Source organism: Neophocaena asiaeorientalis, unplaced genomic scaffold (assembly GCF_003031525.2).
Source record: "Neophocaena asiaeorientalis asiaeorientalis breed wild unplaced genomic scaffold, Neophocaena_asiaeorientalis_V1.1 scaffold40, whole genome shotgun sequence".
Classification (NCBI taxonomy): domain Eukaryota; kingdom Metazoa; phylum Chordata; class Mammalia; order Artiodactyla; family Phocoenidae; genus Neophocaena; species Neophocaena asiaeorientalis.
Window position 1 is genome coordinate 14,170,641 of NW_020185335.1, and position 6,000 is coordinate 14,176,640.

At 51.4% G+C, this 6,000-nt stretch overlaps 1 protein-coding gene across 1 annotated transcript in view; it reads left to right on the top strand.

Annotated features, from left to right (window-relative positions):
• Positions 1–6,000, top strand: part of JPH3 (junctophilin 3) — a 152,134-nt gene that overhangs the window by 66,928 nt on the left and 79,206 nt on the right. The window lies entirely within an intron of this gene.

A 6,000-nucleotide genomic window follows, 5' to 3' on the forward strand; every position in this document is an offset into this window, starting at 1 on the left:
TTTACCTGCTTGAGCCTCAGTTTCCCCATCTTTAAGGAGGAAGTGATGGTCACAGTCTGGACCCCAAAGGGTCCTGCCAGGAATTAGATGAAATCAGGTGCTCAGGGTCCTTGCAACAGAAATCGGCCAAGGACATCCAAGAAGCCTGTCTCCTCCTCACTGCTCCCATCCAGGGCTGACATCTTTCCCTGCCTCTGGTTTGGGGAGAATGAAGAGCCCAGGACAGTCTCAAGGTGTAGACCTTCATGGGCACCTCCAAGCAATTATCTTCTCTTCTCTGGGTCCTGAGCAGGGACAGGCGGAGACTTACAACTGGAAGATGAATGATGGTGGTTTGGGAGAAGGAGAGAATGGGAGGGGGAGGACCCGGGGGCCTCCAGCACCTCTCCACCCGCTCGGGGCAGAGGCAGCTCCTGTAACAAGATCATCCTCATTCTTGGGAAAATTATCCCTGGAAAGGGGCAGGAATAATACTAATAACAGTTATGAGGTATTGAGGACCAATGAGGCGGTGAGGACCATACAAACACCTTACTTACCTGGGTTGAGTCCTTTACTCTTTGCCCCAACCCTACAAAATAGGAACAGGTGTTGGTGCCATTTTACAGATGAAGAGAGAGAGGCACAGAGCCATCCCATAATGGGCTCCCAGTGAAGAAACAGCTGAGCTGGTTTTCACACCCTGGCAGCAAAGGGGACTGCGCAGATGAGATCACGGATGCCTGTCTTAACAGCTGCTCCTGGAGCTGTAGCCAGGCAGAATTCCCACGTTTGCATGAGTTTGTGTAGTGGGGCCAGTTTTGGGGTGGAGAGATCAAGCCTTGGAAGCTGGCCTGGGTGACCCTAAAAAGATAAGCCCTTCTGAAGAGGTTTGCTCATTGCTTACTACGGCCACGGTCCTGATAAGTAATCCATGGCACAGCAGGGCAGGGTCACACTGAAGTGTAGGAAGAGTAGGCGGGGACTGCTAGGGGAAGTCCTGCAGCCTGAGAGCCGAGGGACCAGGGAAACCATCTTGCTCCCCACTTTATAGGTAAAGCCACTCGGCCTCAGGAAGCTCTGGGAGACTCGCCCAGTGTCACACAAGTTAGTGTCAGAACTGAGACCAGAATCCAGGTTCCCCAATGCCTGATAGGGTATTTGTCCCTCTCATCACCGTACTTAACACTAACCCTTAGGTCAGCATATTCATGCAACAAAAGTGTACTGTACACTGACTGTGTCCCAGCTTGGGGGGCATGAGAGTGAGTGACACAGATGTGGCTACATCTGCATGCAGTCCATTCTGGTTGCTACTGCTGTGTAACAAGTATCCCCCAAATTTAGTGGCATAAAACGGGCTATTATGGACTGAACATTTGTTCCCCCCCCCTGGCCCCCGCCAGTTCATATATGGAAGCCCTACCCCCCAGTGTGGCTGTATTTGTAGACAGGGCCTCTAATGAAGTAAAGTTAAATGACGTCATAAGTGTGGGGCTCTGATCCCTTAGGATTAGTGTCCTTATAAGAAAAGACACCAGAGAGCTCTCTCTCTTTCTCCTTCTTGCTCTCTCTCTTGCTCTACTCTCTGCCATGTGAGGACCCATGAGAAGGCAGCCATCTGCAAGTCAGGAAGGGGCCCTCTCTAGAACCTGACCGTGCTGGCACCATGATCTAGGACTTCCAGCCTCCAGAAAATAAATTTTCGTTGTGTAAGCCACTCAGTCTCTGTTGTTCTGTAATGGAAGCCTCAACAGACTAATACACAGGGCTTGGCAAACTTTTTCTGTAAAGGGCAAGATAGTAAATATTTTAGGCTTTATGGCCATGTGGTTTCTGTCCAAATTATTCACCTCTACCATTGAGTGTAAAAGCAGCTATAGCCATGTGTAATAAATGGGCATGGTGTGTTGCAATCAAACTTTGTTTATAAAAGCAGGCAGTGGCCCCTGAGCTGTAGTTGACGTGACCTCTGCCTGACTTCACAAAGCAATAATCATCTATTTTGTTCAGAAATTGAAATTATGATGGAAACAACCTAAGTGTCCGTTGCTGGACGAGTGAATAAAGAAAACGAGGTAGATATAGAAATAATGGAATATCATTCAGCCATAAAAATGAATGAAACCCTGCCATTTGCGACAACCTAGATGGACCCTGAGGGCATTATGCTAAGTGAAATAAGTCAGACAGAGAAAGACAAATATAATTTCATCTCACTTACTTGTGGAATCTAAAAAAAACAAAACAAAAGCCCACAGATACAGAGAAGAGATTGGACCGGAGGTTGCAAGGGAGGGGGGTAGGCAAAATGGGTGAAGGGGGTCAAAAAGTACAAACTTCCACTTATAAAGTAAATAAGTCACAGGATGTAACGCACAGCATGGTGACTTTAGTTAACAGTACTGTGTTGCAGATTTGAAAGCTGCTAAGAGAGCAGATCTTTTTTTTCTTTTTAATAAATGTATTTTATTTTTAGCTGCATTGGGTCTTCGTTGCTGCGCATGGGCTTTCTCTAGTTGCGGCGAGCGGGGGCTACTCTTGGTTGCGGTGCGCGGGCTTCTCATTGTGGTGGTTTCTCTTGTGGAGCACGGGCTCTAGGCGCGCAGGCTTCAGTAGTTGTGGCACGCGGACTCAGTAGTTGTGGTTCTCGGGCTCTAGGTGCTCAGGCTCAGTAGCTGTGGTGCATGGGCTTAGCTGCTCCGTGGCACGTGGGATCTTCCCGGACCAGGGCTCGAACCCGTGTCCCCTGCATTGGCAGGTGGATTCTTAACCACTGCGCCACCAGGGAAGCCCTAAGAGAGTACATCTTAAATGTTCTCATCACAAGAAAAAAATGATTCTGTAACTCTGCATGGTGATGGATGTTAATTAGACTTACTGTGGTGATCATTTTGCAATATATACAAAAATCAAATCATTGTTGTACATCTGAAACTAGTATAATGTTGTGTGTCAGTTACACCTCAAAAGGGAAAAAGAGAAATTGGAATTATGACAAGGCATGGGGGGGAGAGCCCCGTGGGTGGGGTCTCTGATCCACGTGGCATTTGCTGGTGTGGCCGGACAGGAGCTGGTGGACTGACTTTCAAAATGGTGTGCTTACAGAGCTGTCAACTGGGGCTGGCTGTTGGCTGGAAGTCCAGCTGGGGCTGAGGGCTGGAGGGCCCATTTCTCTCCTGGTGAGCCTCTTCACAGGCTGCTTGGGCTTCCTGACAGCATGGTGAGATGGGCCCATGCTCCCAGATCTCAAGAGCATGAGGCAGAAGCTGTGTCACCGTTTACACCCTAGCCTTCGAAATCACATTGTACCACTTCTGCTATACTCACCAGCCGGCCCGCCTCCCAGCAGATAGAGCGCCAGTATCACGTTATGAGAGCATGAAGAAAGGGAGCTCCCGATGCAGATGTCTCACTGTGTAGGGTAAACACACAGGCACATTCAAGGACACAAACGGGAAACTATAGATTGCAGCTCAGGTCTCTGAAGGAAACACGTGGGCTTCTGTGGAGGTGAGAGGGAGGCATTCTTTATATAGGGAAAACAGGAAGCCTTTCTGGAGCTGAAACCGGAAAACTTCCCGGTCCCTGGAAGGGGGAGTGGGCATGGGAAATGGCAATGCACACCCTGGAGGCTGGCAAAGCAGACAGCTTGGGCTGGAATCCTGCTTAATCAATATCTTCCCTTTGGCCGCGCACTTCCCGGAGCCGGCTTTAACCTGGTCATTGTGGAAGCCCAGGTCACCTGAGGAGTTGCCCGTGGAGTCACTAACGTGAGCTGTTCACCCCAGAGCCTGGTGCACAGAACCATGAAATTCCTCATGGTGGTCTGGCTTTTTGTTCCTTCTCCCTGGCTTGTGTTTTGAGATTGCTGGGTGGTACTGTGTTTATAGCCTTGGACAGTTTCCTCCAAAATGAAATCAATACCGCCAGCCCTACTTTATGGGAGAATGATTTCCAAATTGCACAAAATGAATGCCTCTAATATCTGCATTTCAGGGAAGAGAGTCTGTCACTGTGGGAGCTAATCTGAGAGGAGGCAGGGTCATGGAGGGGGGCGTGTTTGGAATTGCCTGGGGGAAGGGTATGCATTAGCCAGAGGTAGAAGGTGCTGACCAGTAATTGCTCGGAACCAATCACCATTTCCCAGCGAGATCTCAGTTGCCATCCACTGCTTGTGTGAGGAAGGGCTGCTGAATCAGCAAAAGAGAGCTTGGAAATAAAATGAAAGAAAGTGCAGACTGTCCAAGAGAAAGGGCAATTTTATGTCAGCAGTGTTGAGGGAAGCAGGCTGAAGGCTGGGCATCCCATGTAGAAAGCCGTGACCTTTGCTGGGGGCTGGGCTTCTAATAACACCACTTCCCACTTCTTGAGCGCCTACCGGGCACTGGGCGCTCACCTGAGCTGAGTTCTCACAGCGACCTGATGGGAATTGCCCAAAGCCACACAGCTGCTGGGCCATGGAGGCAGGATTTGAATCTGAATCTTGAGGAAAGTCTGCAGCCCTTTCCCTTACATATTCATGATATCTTATTTTTCATTTACACCGAACAGCCGTGAGATACTATTTTATATATCCATTTAGAGAGAAAAAAAAATAAATGCAGACCTAAGTCTGATAACACCGAGTTTTAGCCAGAAAGTGGAGAACCAGAAGTGCAGTGCACTGCAGGGAGAGAAGGAAATTGCTCCAGGTGTTCCGGAGAGCCATTTGGCAACTTCCATTAAGTCCAAGATGTGCTCTCCCCAAGAATTCCACCCCTAGGAGTTTAGAAAAACCTTCCGGAGAGTACAGGGAGGCGCCACCTAGAAGGTGCATTGAATCACTGTAACTGCAAAGTCACAAAGCAAAACTGAAAACTCCCTAATTGTCCCTCTGCAGGGGGCTGGTAAAGAGAGGACTGCCCTGCAGGCTGGTGGCCCTTTAGGGAGGGGGCTTTGGTGCTCAGGTCAAGACAAGAAGTTGAGCGTGAACTCTGGGAGAAGGAGGAGGGGCTGGTTTTCCAGTGAGAGCCCGTTCGGCCAAAGGTGGGAACAGTGCTGGCAGGCGGTGTGAGCAGGGCCCCTGGCTAGTGGTGACTTCAAAGTGTAGCTCTTTTGGCGTCCTAAATCTCAGCTCCAAGGCCTGTCTTGCAATTCCTGACTCTGCCCGGCCCGAGTCACCCCCTGCACTCCAACGAGCCCCGACCCTGTGCAATCTCCCCCCGCAGCACTCGGGTGCTGCCGTTTGCCCAACACGTTCCGGGAGAGCTGGGAACTCGGGCTCCGGCCTACGGATTTATGGGCCAGGAAATGCATTTCAAATTGGTCCCAGGATACTCGGATCCAGGAATCAGACACCATCTCTCGGGGGTGGGGGATGGGAGTATGTGTGGAGAGAGACCTAATAACGCCCGAGTGGCGATCCCACTTTGCTCCCCCAAAGCACAACCGCTCCCGGGATGGGGGGCTACCTGTTGGCCAGGGCGCGGGGGAGGGACGGAATTTGGGTGTCTTTACTCCAAGGTATGTGCGTGTAGCCGGACTTTCTCTTAATTTATGGGTCGGGGCTAATCTCCAAATACCAGTTTTCTAAGGCGAGCATCACCCTTCCCCCAAATGTGGACCCGAACTGCCTGTAAGGAAAAAGGACGGATCATTTGTCGTAGAGAAAACCACCTGTGGTCCGCCAAAAGCCTCTTCAGTCAAGTCAGGGCCAGGCGTCGCAGGCGGGAACCGGGCGCGAGGGGCGAGGCTCGGGGTGAGGGAGCCGAAACATGCGGGGCGCCCCCGGCCCACCCTGGGCCTGCCGTGCAGGGCTTCATCTCGCAGCTCCCGGGAGGGGGCAGAGAGCGCCCTGGGTGCTGGGCGCCTTCCCGTTACTTAGTTCATGTCCCTTTAAATCCAAGTCCCGGGAAAGGAGGGGCTGGGGCGCCCCGGCTGGACCCCTGTTTCCAGGCTGGCCCGAGCAAGAGGGGAAGGCGGGCGGGCGGGGCGCCTGGAGCCTCCGCCTGCGCCACGCGCCCTAGACCAGGAGGAGCA